General features: G+C 40.4%; 1 protein-coding gene and 1 long non-coding RNA gene across 3 annotated transcripts in view; one reads left to right on the forward strand and one right to left on the reverse strand.

The window, feature by feature from the left end:
* CNTN5 (contactin 5) overlaps nucleotides 1-19685 on the forward strand; it is a 2016448-nt gene that overhangs the window by 910907 nt on the left and 1085856 nt on the right. The gene's annotated exons all lie outside the window — the stretch shown is intronic.
* Nucleotides 13246-19685, reverse strand: part of LOC143818579 (uncharacterized) — a 39637-nt gene continuing 33197 nt past the window's right edge. Inside the window, exon 3 of the long non-coding RNA XR_013224621.1 lies at nucleotides 13246-16654. This is a non-coding gene — a long non-coding RNA (uncharacterized LOC143818579). The remainder of the gene's footprint in view (nucleotides 16655-19685) is intronic.

A 19685-nucleotide genomic window follows, 5' to 3' on the forward strand; every position in this document is an offset into this window, starting at 1 on the left:
AGGGTTGGGATTAGGGTTACGTTTGGGATTAGGGTTAGGGGTGTGTTGGATTTAGGGTTTTGATTAGGGTTATGGTTAGGGTTGAGATTAGGGCTGTTTTGGGGTTAGGGTTGTGATTATTGTTAGGGTTGTGATTAGGATTATGGATCGAGTTAAGATTAGGGTTAGGGGTGTGTTGGAGTTAGGGTTGGAGTTATAATTTGGGGGTTTCCACTGTTTAGGTACATCAGGGGGGTCTCCAAACACGACAGCCAATTTTGCGCTAAAAAAGTCAAATGGTGCTCCCTCCCTTCTGAGCTCTGCCGTGCGCCCAAACAGTGGTTTACCCCCACATATGGGGCATCAGCGTACTCGGGATAAATTGGACAACAACTTTTGGGGTCCAATTTCTCCTGTTACCCTTGTGAAAATAAAAACTTGGGGGCTAAAAATCTTTTTTGTGGGAAAAAAAAATATTTTTTTATTTTCACTATTCTGCATTATAAACTTCTGTGAAGCACTTGAGCATTCAAAGTTCTCACCACATATCTAGATAAGTTCCTTAGGGGGTCTAGTTTCCAAAATTTGGTCACTTGTGGGGGGTTTCTACTGTTTAGGTACATCAGGGGCTCTGCAAACGCAACATAACACCCACAGACAATTCTATCAAAGTCTGAATTCCAAAATGGCGCTCCTCTTCCGAGCTCTGCCGTGCGCCCAAACAGTGGTTTACCCCCACATATTGGGTACCAGCATACTCAGGACAAATTGGACAACAACTTTTGTGGTCCAATTTCTCCTGTTACCCTTGTGAAAATAAAAACTTGGGGGCTAAAAATCTTTTTTGTGGGAAAAAAAAATATTTTTTTATTTTCACTACTATGCATTATAAACTTCTGTGAAGCACTTGAGCATTCAAAGTTCTCACCACATATCTAGATAAGTTCCTTTGGGGGTCTAGTTTCCAAAATTTGGTCACTTGTGGGGGGTTTCTACTGTTTAGGTACATCAGGGGCTCTGCAAACGCAACATAACACCCACAGACAATTCTATCAAAGTCTGAATTCCAAAATGGCGCTCCTTCTCTTCCGAGCTCTGCCGTGCGCCCAAACAGTGGTTTACCCCCACATATTGGGTACCAGCATACTCAGGACAAATTGGAAAACAACTTTTTGGGTCCAATTTCTCTTGTTACCCTTGTGAAAATAAAAATTTGGGGGCTAAAAAAATCTTTTTTGTGGGAAAAAAAAATATTTTTTATTTTCACTACTATGCATTATAAACTTCTGTGAAGCACTTGGGCATTCAAAGTTCTCACCACATATCTAGATAAGTTCCTTGGGGGGTCTATTTTCCAAAATGGGGTCACTTGTTGGGAGTTTCTACTGTTTAGGTACATTAGGGGTCTGCAAACGCAACATAACGCCCACAGACAATTCTATCAAAGTCTGCATTCCAAAATGGCGCTCCTTCCCTTCCGAGCTCTGCCGTGTGCCCAAGCAGTGGTTTACCCCCACATATGGGGTACCAGCATACTCAGGACAAATTGGACAACAACTTTTGGGGTCCAATTTCTCTTGTTACCCTTGTGAAAATAAAAACTTGGGGGCTAAATAATCTTTATTGTTAAAAAAAAAATATTTTTTATTTTCACGACTCTGCATTATAAACTTCTGTGATGCACTTGGGCATTCAAAGTTCTCACTACACATCTAGATAAGTTCCATCGGGGGTCTAGTTTCCAAAATGGGGTCACTTTTGGGGGGTTTCTACTGTTTAGGCACATCAGGGGCTCTCCAAACGCGACATGGCGTCCGATCTCAATTCCAGTCAATTTTGCATTGAAAAGTCAAATGGCGCTCCTTTGCTTCCGAGCTCAGCCATGCACCCAAACAGTTGTTTACCCCCACATACGGGGTGTCGACGTACTCAAGACAAATTGTACAACAACTTCTGGTGTCCATTTTCTCCTGTTACCCTTGGTAAAATAAAAATTTGGAGGCAAAAAGATCATTTTTGTAGAAAAAATGCGATTTTTTTATTTTCACGGCTCTACGTTATAAACTTCTGTGAAGCACCTGGGGGTTTAAAGTGCTCACCACACATCTAGATAAGTTCCTTAAGGGGTCTAGTTTCCAAAATGGTGTCATTTGTGGGGGGTCTCCACTGTTTAGGCACATCAGCGGCTCTCCAAACGTGACATGGCGTCCGATCTCAATTCCAGCCAATTCTACATTGAAAAAGTAAAACGACACTCCTTCTCTTCCAAGCTCTGCGGTGCGCCCAAACAGTGGTTTACCCCCACATATGGGGTATTGACGTACTCAGGAGAAATTGCACAACAACTTTTGTGGTCTAATTTCTCCTGTTACCCTTGTGAAAATAAAAATTTGGGGGCAAAAAGATCATTTTTGTAGAAAAAAATGCGATTTTTTATTTTCACGGCTTTACGTTATAAACTTCTGTGAAGCACTTGGGGGTTCAAAGTGCTCACCGAATATCTAGATAAGTTCCTTAAGGGGTCTAGTTTCCAAAATGGTATCACTTGTGGGGGGTTTCCACTGTTTAGGCACATCAGGGGCTCTCCAAACGCGACATGGCATCCGATCTCAATTCCAGCCAATTCTGCATTGAAAAAGTCAAACGGTGCTCCTTCACTTCCAAGCTCTGCGGTGCGCCCAAACAGTGGTTTACCCCCACATATGGGGTATTGACGTACTCAGGAGAAATTGCACAACAACTTTTGTGGTCTAATTTCTCCTGTTACCCTTGTGAAAATAAGAATTTGTGGGCGAAAAAATCATTTTTGTGAAAACAAATGCGATTTTTTATTTTCACGGCTCTACGTTATAAACTTCTGTGAAGCACTTGGGGGTTCAAAGTGCTCACCACACATCTAGATAAGTTCCTTAAGGGGTCTAGTTTCCAAAATGGTATCACTTGTGGGGGGTTTCCACTGTTTAGGCACATTAGGGGATCCCGAAACGCGACATGGCGTCTGATCTCAATTCCAGCCAATTCTGCATTGAAACAGTCAAACGGTGCTCCTTCACTTCCAAGCTCTGCGGTGCACCCAAACAGTGGTTTACCTCCACATATGGGGTATCGGCGTACTCAGGAAAAATTGCACAACAAAATTTGTGGTTAAATTTCTGTTTTTACACTTGTGAAAATTAAAAAAAATGGTTCTGAAGTAAAATGTTTTCAAAAAAAAGTTAAATGTTCATTTTTTTCTTCCACATTGTTTCAGTTCCTGTGAAGTACGTAAAGGGTTAATAAACTTCTTGAATGTGGTTTTGAGCAGCTTAAGGGGTGCAGTTTTTAGAATGGTGTCACACTTGGTTATTTTCTATCATATAGACCCCTCAAAATGATTTCAAATGAGATGTGGTCCCTAAAAAAAAATGGTGTTGTAAAAATGAGAAATTGCTGGTCAACTTTTAACCCTTATAACTCCCTAACAAAAAAAAAAATTGTTTCCAAAATTGTGCTAATGTAAAGTAGACATGTGGATAATGTTATTTATTAACTATTTTTTGTGACATATCTCTCTGATTTAAGGGCATAAAAATACAAAGTTTGAAAATGCAAAATTTTAAAAATTTTCGCCATATTTCCATTTTTTTCATAAATAATTGCAAGTAATATCGAAGAAATGTTACCACTAACTTGAAGTACAATATGTCACGAAAAAACAATCTCAGAATCAGTGGGATCCGATAAAGCGTTCCAGAGTTATAACCTCTTAAAGTGACACTGGTCAGAATTGTAAAAATTGGCTCGGTCATTAAGTACCAAATTGGTTCTGTCACTAAGGGGTTAATATTGCTTTTCAATGTTTAGTGTTTACTGTCTGTTACAGACGTATCCTGATTCCTTACCAGTTCTATTGACTCAACATATTCTGAGATGATCTGCATAAGATTAATGGCAAATTTTTGAAAATTCGGTTTCAATTACGATCGGCGCCGAATATTGTTTTTTGCAATATTTGCTGAACATCATTGGAGTCAATGGGAGTAGCAATGAACGAATATGTTCGGAACCGATCAGCAAACATAAATTCGGCACGAATAGGGTACCAATATGGCACAAATATGGCAAATTCAGATTTGGATACCGAATCCGATCATATTCGCTCAACTCTAATTAACAGCTTTGAAAAATGCATGATTTTCTAATATTCTGTTGGAAGGTCTTTACTCTTTATGTGGCCATCCAGTGGATGCGAATTTGACTACAGCATGGCAAAAGTTTTGCTAACATATCATGATAATATGTATACATTTGCACAATAAATAACACATATTAAAACCTTTGGAATTAACTAGCCAGTCTTCATAAGAAGCATCAGGTTTGTCAGTAACCAGGCTTTGTGTGCCTTGATTTAATGGGCAAAGTGTAGAATTCACACTTTAAAGGGAATTCGTCAGCAGTTTTTTTATACTTAATCTGAAATTTCCATAGTGTAGGGGCTGAGAGCCTGATTCCAGGGATGCCTTACTTGCTTTGCAGTTTGTTGTAATTTCAAAACAGTCAGTGTTTTATCAGCTGTAGATTATCACTGTGTGCAAATCAGTCCAGCTGATCTCTATAACTCCGCCCCCACCACTGATTGGCAGATTGCTGATATTGTACAGTGTACACAGGAAGCTGGAAATCAGGGGTGTGGGCAGGGTTATACACAGCTCAGCATTCACAGCACTGTTTATAGGGATTCTATCAAAACTACACCATGAAGTTCAGTAAGTGACACATCCCTGGGATCAGGCTCTCTGCCCCTACATCACGCTGGTCTCAGATTACACAGCAAAAACTTGCTGACAGATTCCCTTTGCTGTGGACAGGACCTGTTGAAGCGCAAACAGAGTGAATTGGCCATTGTCCATGATTTGCCTTTTCTCCCTGCAATGTTTTAAGGACTTGAAATAAAGAATGTTTTACATGGCCAGTGAGTGCCACCTTTCTTTTTTTCATTTTGGACCATTATATATAGGCCTACATCCAAAGTCCAGGAATATATACTGTATCAGCCTACACCTGAGGTCCACGTTAGTTACTTACCTTTTCTCAATTAATTAGTTTTGTTTAATTTTTATTTTTGTTCTGTCTCATTTAAAAAATACATTAAAAAAATAATTTTCTGTAGGGGCCCCACGATTTACCTCCTTCCCTGAATTTAAACTGGCGCTGTCCGTTACAGAGTTTTGTTAAGTGCTCTGCATGGGACAAAGCACTTAATATTACCTCATTTGCATATTGTTATTATGGTGGATCTTTCCAAATTCAGGCAACAGATAGCGGATATATTGGTACCAGTGCATTTATCTTCCATTGATCTACAGGCCGTGTAAAGGTTTAGGGGGGTGTGATGTAGCTCGCATATTCCCTTTAAATTTCAAAACCTGTGAGCCCTCGGGGGGTAATTAACACAAAAGTTATTTGTTCTCTTTGCGCTGTCAATATTTAGTCAATATATTCAATATAAATCACTTTAAGTATCTCATGCTTGTCTGTAATTGTGACACACACACAAATATATATATATATATATATATATATATATATATATATATATATATATATATATATACACACACACACACAGTGGATAAAAAAGTCTACACACGCCTTGTAAAATTCCAGGTTATCGTTATGGGGGAATTATGAATAGTTCCAAAATAACAGTCAACTTTACATCGAAATTTTATAAAAGAAAACAAAAAATTTGGCATGAAAAAAAAATTGCTGCATGCGGCATAGATCGGATGGCGCGCATCCATACAAGTCTATGAATGCGTGCAAAACATCAGACTGCACTTGGATGTCATCCGAGTGCAGTCCGACATACCCCGACTCACACAATGGAGAAGATGGAGAAATGAAGTTCTCCATCTTCACACCTGTGATCCAACTCGGATGCTGCCGAGTGTCATTTGCATATCGCATCCAATGCTCTCGCCAGTGTGAGCGAACCCTAAGGGTGCACATATTTCCGCAACCACATTATTTTAGTTCTTTACTTTTCTTTGTCCATCCAAAGAGATTTTTTTCTCAATGGGATTGTACAGATTTTGGGTGACATTAAGGTGGAAAAAGTCTTGAAATTAGTCTCCTTGGCATGATTTTTCTTACGTGACAAAAACGTTGCATTTTAACAGGGGTGTGTAGACTTTTTATGTTCGTTATCACACAGCGCATATAATTAAAAGTTATGTTCTCGCGCCACCATTTATAGTGATGTTCAGAGAAGTTAGCTCTTTAGCTCCAATGAATTACCGTGTCTGTAATAGGTCAACCATGAGCCATTTATAACACTGGTGTTTTTTTGTGTGGTGGAGTGGCCTAAATGGCTGCAGATTCATCAAAAAGATCTCTGTTTCCCATAGCAACCAATTACAGCTCAGCTTTCATTCCACCAGAGCTGTTTAAAAAATGAAAGCTGAGTTCTAATTGGCTGCTTTGAGACTTAGTGTATTTGATATTATTACATGTTTTTTTCCCCGTTTGTGTTATTTAGCCATTAATTAAATTTTTAGTTCTGTTTCCGTTGCCATTTTATGGTTAATGCTCGATGCTGGCAGCGCTAAATGTATGTCTAAAGATTAACTGTGAAGAAAAATTCTTGGAATTGGCCCGAGATTGCAGATCTAATAATAGAAAGCCATTATGTTCCTCATAAGATGTTGGATGCCCCGAATAAATCAATGGATAGGGCTTCTTTAATTGAACCGAAATTCTTCAGCTGCGTAAATAATTAAGGAAAGAAAAAAATCACACATCATAAACTGTAGAACATTGCCCGTTCACATAAATATCCAGCATATTTAACCCTAAAAAGATTTATTTTCTACAGAATTTATATCCAGATATAACAGGGACGAATTCTGATTGGAAATAAAGGCTTAACTTAAAGGGTTGGTACTAGGGTTGAGCGACTTTTATTTTTATAGGATCGGGTCGGGTTTCACGAAACCCGACTTTCTCAAAAGTCGGGTCGAGTGAAATCGGCCGATCCTATAAAAAAGTCGGGGTCGGGGTCGGCCGAAACACGAAACCCAATGCAGTGCAATGGGATACTATGGTTCCCAGGGTCTGAAGGAGAGGAAACTCTCCTTCAGGCCCTGGGATCCATATTTAAGTGTAAAATAAAGAATTAAAATAAAAAATATTGATATACTCACCCTCTGATGCACCCTGGTAGTAACCGGCATCTTCCGGTCCTAAGAATGGCGCTTGAAAGACCTTTCGAATGCTTCCCGGCTTGTGATTGGTCGCGGCGGCCCACGTGACCGCTGAGCGACCAATCACAACAAGCCGTGACGTAATTCTCAGGTCCTAAATTCCTCATTCTAGGAATTTAGGCCATGAGAATTACGTCACGGCTTGTGATTGGTCGCTGAGCGGTCACGTGGGCCGCCGCGACCAATCACAAAGCCGTGACGTCATTTAAGGCCCTTCACGCGCTAATTCTTAAGAAGGAAGGCTGCCGGAAAGAAGCAGGGTGCTTCCGAGGGTGAGTATATACCTAATAGGAATATACTCACCCTCGGCTTCTTTCCGGCAGCCTTCCTTCTTAAGAATTAGCGCGTGAAGGGCCTTAAATGACGTCACGGCTTTGTGATTGGTCGCGGCGGCCCCCGTGACCGCTCAGCGACCAATCACAAGCCGTGATGTAATTCTCATGGCCTAAATTCCTAGAATGAGGAATTTAGGACCTGAGAATTACGTCACGGCTTGTTATGATTGGTCGCTCAGCGGTCACGTGGGCCGCCGCGACCAATCACAAGCCGGGAAGCATTCGAAAGGTCTTTCAAGCGCCATTCTTAGGACCGGAAGATGCCGGTTACTACCAGGGCTCATCAGAGGGTGAGTATATCAATATTTTTTATTTTAATTCTTTATTTTACACCTAAATGTGGATTCCGATACCGAGTTCCGATATCGCAAACATATCGGAACTCGGTATCGGAATTCCGATACCAGATTCAGAAGATCGCCGACCTCATGGCCGACCCCACACAGGGGTCGGGTCGGGTTTCATGAAACCCGACTTTGCCAAAAGTCGGCGACTTCTGAAAATGGTCGACCCGTTTCGCTCAACCCTAGTTGGTATGCGATTTTTTTAAAAAATGCCTGTTTTTTGCTAAAACAGTGCCACACTTGTCTAAAGGTTGTGTGAGGTATTGCAGCTCACAGTTGTTCACTTTAGTAGAGCTGCAGTACACAGAACAACGGTGGATATCACGGACTAGTCACAATTTTGCCAGGACAATATTGCACTTTGAACCCTATTTTGGGGTTCTTATGTTAGGTGCCATTAGACAATCGATTTTTGGGGGGGTTTATTTGCTGATTCTGATATTCCGCTCATTTAAATTAGGCTGAGTTGCATTAAAAAAGCAATCACATGGAACTTTTTATTACCTAAACGTGTCTAAGGCCGGTTTCACACGTCCTGATATTTCCGGTACTGGAAAAAATGGTACCGGAGATGACATTGTTCACGTGTGTAATGCATGGGGCACACGTGTAGCATCCGTGTGCTCCTTGTGTGCCAAATCAGTACCACACAGATGGGCACCAGGGAAGAAGCGCTACAGTAAGCGTTGTTCCCCGGCGCCGGGTGCTGAAGACGACTGTCATCATTCTCCCCTGTTCTGCCGGCAATCAGCACGAGCAGGGGAGAATGATGAGAGTTATATTCAAGTGTGAACAATGACAGCAGCTGGCGGCTGATGGGACTATTACTCCCATCAGCCTACACCTGCTGCCGCTAATAACAGTGACAGCAGTTACGGCTGATGGAAATATTCCTCACCCGCCTGCACTATAAATAAATAAATAAATGAAAAAAAGGCGTGTATTTTCTATAGCCAGCCAGGCAAAACTGACAGCTGGGGGCTGCAACCCTCAGCTGTTAGCTTCAGCAAGGCTGGTTATCAAGAATAGATTGATCGCCACACTGTTTTTGTTAAGTAGTTAACCCCTTCATGCCGCGGCCCTTTTCCGTCTTTGTGTTTTCGTTTTTCGCTCCCCTCCTTCCCAGAGCCATAACTTTTTTTATTTTTCCGTCAATATGGCCATGTGAGGGCTTGTTTTTTGCGGGATGAGTTGTAATTTTGAAAGTCATCATTGGTTTTACCATGTCTTGTACTAGAAAATGGGAAAAAAATTCCAAGTGCGGTGAAATTGCAAAAAAAGTGCAATCCCACACTTGTTTTTTGTTTGGCTTTTTTGCTAGGTTTACTAAATGTGTGTGGTGAAAAAAAATTCAAAACTTTGCTAAAAAAAAAAAGCGCCATTTTCTGATACCCGTAGCGTCTCCATTTTTCGTTATCTGGGGTCGTGTGAGGGCTTATTTTTTGTGTTTCGAGCTGACGTTTTAATGATACCACAATTGTGCAGATACATTTGATCGCCCGTTATTGCATTTTAATGCAATGTCGCGGCGACCAAAAAAACGTAATTCTGGCGTTTCGAATTTTTTTCTCGCTACGCTGTTTAGCGATCAGGTTAATGCTTTTTTTTTTTATAGATCGGGCGATTCTGAACGCAGCGATACCAAATATGTGTAGATTTGATTTTTTTTTATTGTTTTATTTTGGATGGGGCGAAAGGGGGGTGATTTAAACTTTCATATTTTTTTATTTTTTTCATATTTTTAAAAACTTTTTTTTTTACTTTTGCCATGCTTCAATAGCCTCCATGGGAGGCTAGAAGCAGGCACAACCCGATCGGCTCTGCTACATAGCAGCGATCTGATGTTCGCTGCTATGTAGCAAAAATGCAGGTGTGCTGTGAGCGCCGACCACAGGGGGGCGCTCACAGCAGGCCGACATTAGTAACCATAGAGGTCTAATGGACCTCTATGGTTACCATCCTGATGCATCGCCAACCCCCAATCATGTGACGGGGGTCGGCGATGAGGTCATTTCCGGCCGCCCGGCCGGAAGGGCCGGTTAAATGCCGCTGTCTGCATTTGACAGCGGCATTTAACAGGTTAATAGCGGCGGGTGAATCGCGATTTCACCCGCCGCTATTGTGCGCACATGTCAGCTGTACAAAACAGCTGACATGTCGCGACTTTGATGTGGGCTCACCGCCGGAGCCCACATCAAAGGGGGAGACACAACATGCGCAGTAATAGTACGGCGCATGTCGTGAAAGGGTTAAAGAAATAAATTTAAAAAATGGTGTGGGGTCCCCCTATCTTTGACAACCACGTGTGCGGGACGTTTTGCCGCCTGTGTTGCCAGTAAAAAACGGACATACCTATGTGTCGGTCAAATGTGTTTACGTGTGTCAGTGTCTCTGGTACATGTGAATACTGTCAGCCCAAGTACTGGACACTGACGTGCGAAAGACGCCTAAATGTGGGTGTAATGAAGTGTTAGGCCACATTCACACGTTCAGTATTTGGTCAGTATTTGACATCAGTATTTTAAAACCAAAACCAAGAGTGGAACAATCAGAGCAAAAGTCTAATAGAAACATATTCACCACTTCTGTATTTATCGCCCACTCCTGGTTTTGGCTTACAAATACTGATGTGAAATACTGACCAAATACTGCTAGTGTGCACGCGGCCTCATGGAAATGCTTCTTTAACACATACACGGCTCATGTACACAATACCCCAACACCAATTTACAAATGATGTACATGTACTACTGGCCCATGGGAAGGTTCACTAGGAATCTGGACTAATCGGCCCTAATGGTCAGGCAGAACACATCCTCTTTTAGAGGAGAATTTAGAGCAACCTTTTGCCACCAGGGTATTTTTTTTTTCTTCCACAAATAACCTGCCTTTTACTTTTTGGCTATGCATATTCCAAAATGATTGGCACAAGTTAACAATTAAAAAAAAAACGGGAGTTTGTGACACTCTGCCAGGAGATGTTAATGTTATATGTATCTAAATACATAACCACCTATTGGCTGTTCTGGTCATCTATTGTATTTATCCTGTAGTTCTTAACACATCTTGTGGAAAGGTAAGTCGGAGATCAAATGTATTGGAAAGTTCTGGCTTCTGTTACTCTTCTCCCTTAAATATCTCATACAGTGTTATAGAGAGTGATATCCTAAAATCTAAGAGCTGTAACCCCTTCCTCCACCGCCCAGTGTTGATAACAGTGATGGTAGTGGGGCAAGTCTTAGATTATTCTGCAAAGCTCCTCCTAGCAGTGTTTGAAATATTTTATGAAGAAGAGCATCGGAAGCCATATCGGAGGCAGGGGGGCACGTTAAGTAGGGCACAACAACTTAATGGAGGGGTCACTTTAAGGGACAGCCAACACCTGTACATGTTCCTGAAACTGAAAGGGAGAAGATACAGATTAGATATTAGAAAAAACTTTTTGACAGTGAAGGTGATCAATGAGTGGAACAGGCTGCCCCGAGAGGTGGTGAGTTCTCCTTCAATGGAAGTCTTCAAACAGAGGCTGGACAGACATCTGTCTGAGATGGTTTAGTGACTCCTGCATTGAGCAGGTGGTTGGACACGATGACCCTGGAGGTCCCTTCCAACTCTAACATTCTATGATTCTATGATATTGTGACTCACTCCTGATGTTCTCTTCGACTCAGGATTCCACTACATTTGCCCTTTCCCTATAGCTGCAAGGGGTGATCTAGTATAAAACACAAGGTCATTATTGAGACATAATGTAACATCTGCTTCCTTACAAAGCCTCACAGGCAGTGCATTACCCCCGCAGTCTAGACGCGTTAATCTTTTTCATCTTACATGGATCCATTCTCCATTGTCTTGGCATTAGGTGACTTACACCAGTGGATAGACTAAGTAAAGTTATTGAGCTGTAAACCAATAACACGCTTTTTTTTTATTTCCATCCCATCCCTCGTGGATGTCCTATTCTTGTTTAAGTCTCTTTTTTTTTATCATACATTGGATTTATTAGAAAGATGCCAGCTTCGCTTTCTAAAGAGATCTTCTAGCAGAATTGCAATTCACTTATCACAGCAGGACCTAATATCCAGCAAAGGCTCTTAGAACTTTAAGCAATTCTCTCTCTTGGGAAATAAAATAGGAAGCAACAAGAAAACAAGTGTGTTGACATTTTTATTTGCTCAAAGTAATCTGACACAAAGATTGATGACATTTGTATTGATAGAAGTGCTAGTTTAAATCACATGCAAATACAGTAATGTAATGGCTCCAGAACACATAATAGCCTCAAATTGAAATACGGCCGTGACATAAAGGCATCAAAGGAGCACGAGATTTTAAGGAGAATTGAGTCGACACGATCATGTAGTAATGATAAATGGAATTCTATTTATATGTGGAAAATCTATGGAAATCTCTCAAAGTAATTTTACAGGTTATCTTGGGGGAAATTATTTTTTGTCCTTGTAAATTCCTTGGGAGATCCTCATAAATGTCACCATGACTTTCTGGGGATATTTCCCTGATTAGTCTGGTCATTATTGTAATGAAAAAAAAATATTCAAAAGAATGAATTTCCTCTAGAGTGGTTCATCCACATTCTTTTTATTTACCGTACTTTTATATCTCTTAATTAAACAGGTTATAATAGCGATTACGGTTAGTGTAGGCGAAAACTATTGGGGCTTTAAAGCAAGGAGCATCATGAACATGATCCATCCCTCAACCTAAGAGTAATGGAGAAATTGGTGACAACAATGTGGACCCATTTAGCTTCTTCCCTCACTCCCATGCACCCTCAACCAGTCCGAAAAAAAAAAAGTTTAGTTTTTATATTGAACTTTATGGACGTTGAGCTTTATGGAGACCTCTACATTAGGATTTTAGACACTAAAAAAATCAATTTTTCAAGATTGACATACAGATATAACGTTTCTCCTTATGGAAAGTGACATACCCTCTCTGGCTTGTCAAGGTAAGGAGGCTTATTTGCCGTACAATGCTCCTCTGGGAATTTAAATATGCAAATTGCCTCTTCTGAGAAAAAGAGGACTTAACTCTATAGCGCCACCTGTTGGAAGTAGCGATCCTACAAGTCACAATCAACCCTTTAACGAGTCGTGCAATATGACTTAGGATGAAAGCCAAATCAGTATCTCAATTCGCAGACACGGTGTTTCGGGCTGTTGGCCCTCGTCAGTGCGAAGCATGAGAACTGATATGGCTAGGTGAGAGGCTCTGGACTGGGGTCTAAGGGGTATGTCACTATCCATAAGGAGAAACGTTACCCCTTAGACCCCAGTCCAGAGCCTCTCACCTAGCCAAATCAGTTCTCATGCTTCGCACTGACGAGGGCCAACAGCCCGAAACACCGTGTCTGCGAATTGAGATACTGATTTGGCTTTTATCCTAAGTCATATTGCACAACTCGTTAAAGGGTTGATTGTGACTTGTAGGATCGCTACTTCCAACAGGTGGCGCTATAGAGTTAAGTCCTCTTTTTCTCAGAAGAGGCAATTTGCATACATACAGATATATTCACTTTTACCTGACTGTGATTTTCACTAAAGACACAAAATTCCCACAATAAAAATTCAATACCTTATCGTGATATTCTGCAAAACACAGTGAGATGCTACAATCCCATCACAACCTTTGGGCAGCCAAACATACACATATATAGTATAGACATCTCCCGACAGACTGTCACTAAATCATATCTTTTTTGTTCAGATGTTAATTTCGCACCACTCTTCTCACAAAATGTTGAGTCAAAAATAGAGGTAAAAGAAGACATATCGGTATCCATCAATGTATGCAATATATACTTTCTAGTCCACTCACCATCCTGGTAGCTCTTCTCTGAATTTGTTTTAGTTTTTCAGTGTCTATTTTAAAATGTGGTGCCCAGAACTGGACACAGTATTCCCGATGTGGCCTATCCGAGGAGGAGTAGAGGGGGATAAATACTTCACATGGTCTAGATTTTATGCTTCTTTTAATACATCCCAGAACTGTATTTGCCTTGTTTGCTGCTGCATCACACTGTTGACTCATGTGCAGTCTGTGATCTATTAGTATACCCAAGTCTTTTTTACACGTGCTGTTGCTTAGTTCTATTCCTCCCATTCTGTACATGTAAATTTGTTTTTTCTCGCCGAGATGTAGAATTTTGCATTTCTCCCTGTTTAATACCATTCTTTTACTTGCTGCCCATTGTACAAGCTTATCTAGATCCTTCTGAATCCTTTTTGCTTTTCTAGTGTTAGCTATCCCTCCTAGCTTTGCATCGGCTGCAAATTTGATTATTTTCAGTTCCCTTATCTAGATCATTTATCTAGCATATCATTTGTCTCTCAACCAAATTATGTATGAATGGATTAAACAGTTTATGCACAGTGGACTTACCGCACGATTTCCTTCGCAATGAACAGATATAGTGATCATCTGAAATCTGTGTGTAAACCTTAAAGGGAGTGTTCAATTTCCCTGCAGTGCCTCCAGAGGAGTCATAAAGTATTACACTGTGCCCATTTATACCAGTGCCCTGTATAATGCTGGGCAGGAGAAGTTCACATAGAGGAGAGGCGCACTTTGTAACTGCTTTACACTCTAGAAGTTAGGACTTTTAAGAACTAACTAATAGAATATTTGAAAATAGGTTTCCTGAACTTTAATAAAGATACTGTCACCTTTTGTATCATTTTGTTTATCAGTTTGCATACATGAATAGTGAATACATTATGGTATACGTCTATACCCTTCCTTCCTACATGATCGCCAATCAACGTACCGTCAGGAAATAGCTTCTTGTCTATTTTTGTTCCGCTGTTTTCTTCCCGGTTGAGAAGGACAATATAATCAAACTTGTTTTTTTTTAATGTTTCCTCTCATGATTGAAATTGTTCTCTTCTTTGGCTTTTCCATGTAAGCGCGGCAAGTATTCCCTGTCCTTCAAATCACCTGTAGTCATTGTGTGTAGACATCTTGTTGCAGATGACTGATTGCCTACAACTTGGTTGATGGAGGGGAACAAGCGTTCACTGGATGTGACAGCATAAATTTCATCACTTTTAACACAATCGAATTACAACTGAGTTAATCAGTCATTATTCCGTGCCATAAATCAGGCTTTATAAGCATCATTTATTTATGAACGCGAGACGCGGGAGCAAAATTATGCTGTTTCAAGGCACCACTGATTTATTTCTTGGGTTTTAGATAATTAATATCTGCACTATTTGGATATATTTTAAAGCAATCGCTGTTTCTAAGGCACTTCCACTTATATTATCCTAAGCGATTGAAACCGGCTTTAATTTAGAATAAATATAACATATACATTGTAGAAGAGTAAACGAGGAGCAATGCGACTATACACCGCGGGTTACACAGTTGGTTTATACTTATGAAAAAATATTTCAGCCTAATTATATTGAAGAATATTATAATAATAGTTCATAGAGATGAACTAGATATTGTAGGAAGATAATCAGACAGAATGATGGAAATGGAAAGGATAAATAATAAACAGATGGATGCCAGATAGATATGGACAGTAATATGCAAAAAGTTTTAGGAAAAAGTTCTGCAAAGTAAAAAATAGAAGAGTTAAAAGGGGTTATCCAAGCTTCGGGGCACAAGTGTGTAGTTACTCTATGTGACTGCAGATTGGTGAGTGCAATGTGCAGGCTGTCAGAATTTTCCTGTGCCGGCGCCGCAAGTTAGTGATTTACATACATACGGTCACGTGCCAACCAGACGTTCATGACCTCGCCCAATAAAAATGAGTTGAGTGAGTTCGGGCACGTCTAGTCGGAATGTGGCCCGAAGTATGCAAATCGTATACTTGTGGTCCCATGACTGCCCTCTACCGATGCCTGCACTGGAGAATCCTGACAGTGTGCGCTGTGAGGATTCACAAGTCTGTGGTCACATAGTGTTACTGTAGACTTGAACCCATTTAATAGTTTATTTTGTATCAATGAGAGGGAATTTATCAGCAGGCTTTTGCTATGCAATCTGAGAACTGAATGGTATAGGGGTAGATACCCTGATTCCAGCGTTGTATCACTTACTAGATTGTTTGGTGCAGTTGTGATGAAATCCCTGTTTTCTCTGCTACCAATGTAGCAATGGTCAGAATGCTGAACCCTGAATAACCCCGCCCACTCCACTGATTGGCAACTACCTGCGTACACGGTCATCAAGCTACAAATCAGAGGTGGGGTTACATAGCTGGACTGCCTGGCACGGGACACTTAGTCCTGCAGTGACAATCTCCTACTGATAAAACACTGATTGTACTAAAACTACAGCATGCTTCTCTGCCGCTACATTATGCTGATCTCAGATTTAATAGTAAAAAGCTGCTGACAGATTCCCTTTAACAAAACACAAAGTGAATGAACAAAAAAAATGAAATCTAAATCACATCACTATTTGAGATGATCGCCATTTGCGTTCATCAGTTCTTCTTGGTACTTGTCACTTGCGCACAGTTTTTGAAGGAATTCAGCACAAGCTTGTTCCAAACATCTTGGAGAACTAACCACAGATCTTCGGTGGACGTCACTTGTTCAAATCCTTCTATCTTTTCATGTAATCCCAGACAGACTTGATCATGGTGAGATCAGGGCTTTGTGGGGCCACAATATCACATCCAGGACTCCTTGTTCTCCTTTACACGGAAGATAGTTCTTAATGATGTTGGCTGGATGTTTGGGGTCGAGTAAATTTGCGACCAATCAGAAGCCTCCTGGATGGTATTAAAAAAAGGATAAGTATCAGTCTGTATTTTTCAGCATTGAGGACACCAGTAATCATTGAGTCACCAAAACACTAAAAACTATACAAAAAAAAAAGACAAAAGTGCATTAATGAATCAGAGCCACAAATGAATTTTTAGAATTCTGGTGGTACTGGCAATTTTTCTAGGTGTTGAAGAATATTTTGGCTAAAGCTTACAGAATTTGGCTAGGCTGAACAGGGTTAAGCATTCCCAGACAGATCTAACAACACTTATCCCTGAAAAGCAAAACGATTGGATTGATATCAATTAGAGATGAGCGGATCGATTTGCTGCAAATCGACTCGAAGTCGAATCTACTGAAAATTCTAACAAGCGCGAACAATTTGCACCCTAGCCAAATAGAATGAGATCAGTTGGACATTAGTAAGGCAGCGTTTGCATTGAAAGGCTCTGAAAGGATTTAATACAGTCCTAGGAGACCTCAGAGTGTTACACAAATTTTACAGGCAATTTGAAACTTTGCCGTATTGCAATTTTATTTGCTGCAAATCAAATTTTTGGAGGAAAAATTGGGCAAAATTGGTAAATTTGAACTTCAAAAATTTGGTCATCTCTTAGCAATCGTCCAGGAAAAATCTCAGTCTATTTTTTAACACCGAACCTTCTGAATATGGATATTTGTGATGAGTTGGGTCTTTCTTGCATCGTGTAATGACTTCTGATGTCTTCTTCATGCTTCTTTGTTTCTGTCCATTTGGGAACGTTTCTAGAATTTTTCTCTTAATGTAACATAAATGCACTCGATGTTTGGCATGTTTATTTCAGGCCAATAACCCGGTAATGGACTGAACCTGGCTGCAGTAATGTATCTGATATAAAATGTTATATAAAGATGCCGAACAGCCAGGAAATCATCACCAGAGTAAAAGATTAATGGGACTTTACTTGGTGTAATGTTCCCCCGATGCATGTTAATCTCAATTTGTAATACAGGGCTGTAAGTGGGACTTATGAGGATGGGCTGTAATGGAAGTGTGTACAATTTTTATAGTGTTATCTTCACATTTTAGGGACTATTTGGGGTATATGGTTTCTTCACTGGTTCCACTTATTTGAGTTAATTTAAACACATTTATGACATTTTCTGCAGAATAGCTTAGTTTACACATTTTTCTACTTTGCCCTGTACTATGTAAATTTATACTGTACTAGCTGTACTACCCGGCTTCGCCCGGGTTAATGGCTGCTGTTAGCAAAATAGAATGTGTTAACAAAAATTTATTCTGCACACAAAAACCACAAAACAAATAGATAGAAATGTAATTATTAAAAGGCAAAAATTAAGCTAATAGAAGAATTTCACAACATATATTGGCTTTGTTACTGAGAATGTCTTTGTTGCCTATATTAACCAATCAGAGCTCAGATTAATTAACTGTAGCAAAATAGAAGCTGAGCTGTGATTGGTTGCTATTGGCAGCCTGATAAATCCCCAGCCAACAGGAAGCCCTCCCCCTGGCAGTATATATTAGCTCACACATACACATAATAGACAGGTCATGTGACTGACAGCTGCCGTATTTCCTATATGCTACATTTGTTGCTCTTGTAGTTTGTCTGCTTATTAATCAGATTTTTATTTTTGAAGGATAATACCAGACTTGTGTGTGTTTTAGGGCGAGTTTCATGTGTCAAGTTGTGTGTGTTGAGTTGCGTGTGGCGACATGCATGTAGCGACTTTTGTGAGATGAGTTTTGTGTGGCAACATGCGTGTAGTAACATTTTGTGTGTCGAGTTGCATGTGACAGGTTAGTGCAGCAAGATTTGTGCATGGTGAGTTTTGCACGTGGCGAGTTTTATGTGTGGTGCGTTTTGAGTATGTGCAAGTTTTGTGTGAGGCAACTTTTGCATGTGGTGCAACTTTTGTACATGTGGCAATTTTTCTGTGTGTGCAAGTTTTGCATGAGGTGAGTTTTCCATGAGGTGAGTTTTGCACGTGTGGTGAGTTTTGCGTGAGCCTAGTGTTGCATATGGCGAGTTTTGCATGTAGCGAGTTTTGCGCGTGGCGAGTTTTGAGTGCTGACTTTTGTGTTTCGACTTTTATGTGGCGAGGTTGGTGTGTGTGTGGTGAAATGTGTGCTGAGGGTCGTATATGTGTTCAAGCACGTGGTAGTGTGTGGCACATTTTGTGTTTGTGTTCATATCCCCGTGTGTGGTGAGTATCCCATATCGGGGCCCCACCTTAGCAACTGTACGGTATATACTCTTTGGCGCTATCTCTCTCATTCTTTAAGTCCCCATTGTTCACATCTGGCAGCTGTCAATTTTCCTCCAACACTTTTCCCTTCACTTTTTCCCCATTATGTAGAAAGGGGCAAAATTGATTGGTGAATTGGAACACGCGGGGTTAAAATTTCACCTCACAACATAGCCTATGACGCTCTCGGGGTCCAGACGTGTGACTGTGCAAAATTTTGTGGCTGTAGCTGCGATGGTGCAGATGCCAATCCCGGACATACACACATACATACATACACACATTCAGCTTTATATATTAGATATACCTGTATGTAATCTCCTGTATATAGTATATACCTGTGTGTCATCTCACCTATATATAGTATATATCTGTGTGTCATCGCCTCCTGTATATAGTATATACCTGTATGTCATCTCCTCCTATACATAGCATATACCTGTATATCATCTCCTCCTGTATATACTATATACCTGTAGGTAATCTGCTCCTGTATATAGTATATACCTGTGTGTCATCTCCTCCTGTATATAGTATATACCTGTATGTCATCTCCTTCTGTATGTATTATGTACCTGTATGTCATCTCCTCCTCTATATAGTATATACCTGTGTGTCATCTCTCCTGTATATAGTATATATCTGTGTGTCATCTCCTCCTGTATATAGTATATACCTGTGTGTAATCTCCCCTGTAAATAGTATATACCTGTGTGTCATCTCCTCCTGTATATAGTATATATCTGTGTGTCATCTCCTCCTGTATTAGTCTTCGTTCAC

This window comes from Ranitomeya variabilis, chromosome 3 (genome assembly GCF_051348905.1).
Source record: "Ranitomeya variabilis isolate aRanVar5 chromosome 3, aRanVar5.hap1, whole genome shotgun sequence".
Classification (NCBI taxonomy): Eukaryota; Metazoa; Chordata; class Amphibia; order Anura; family Dendrobatidae; genus Ranitomeya; species Ranitomeya variabilis.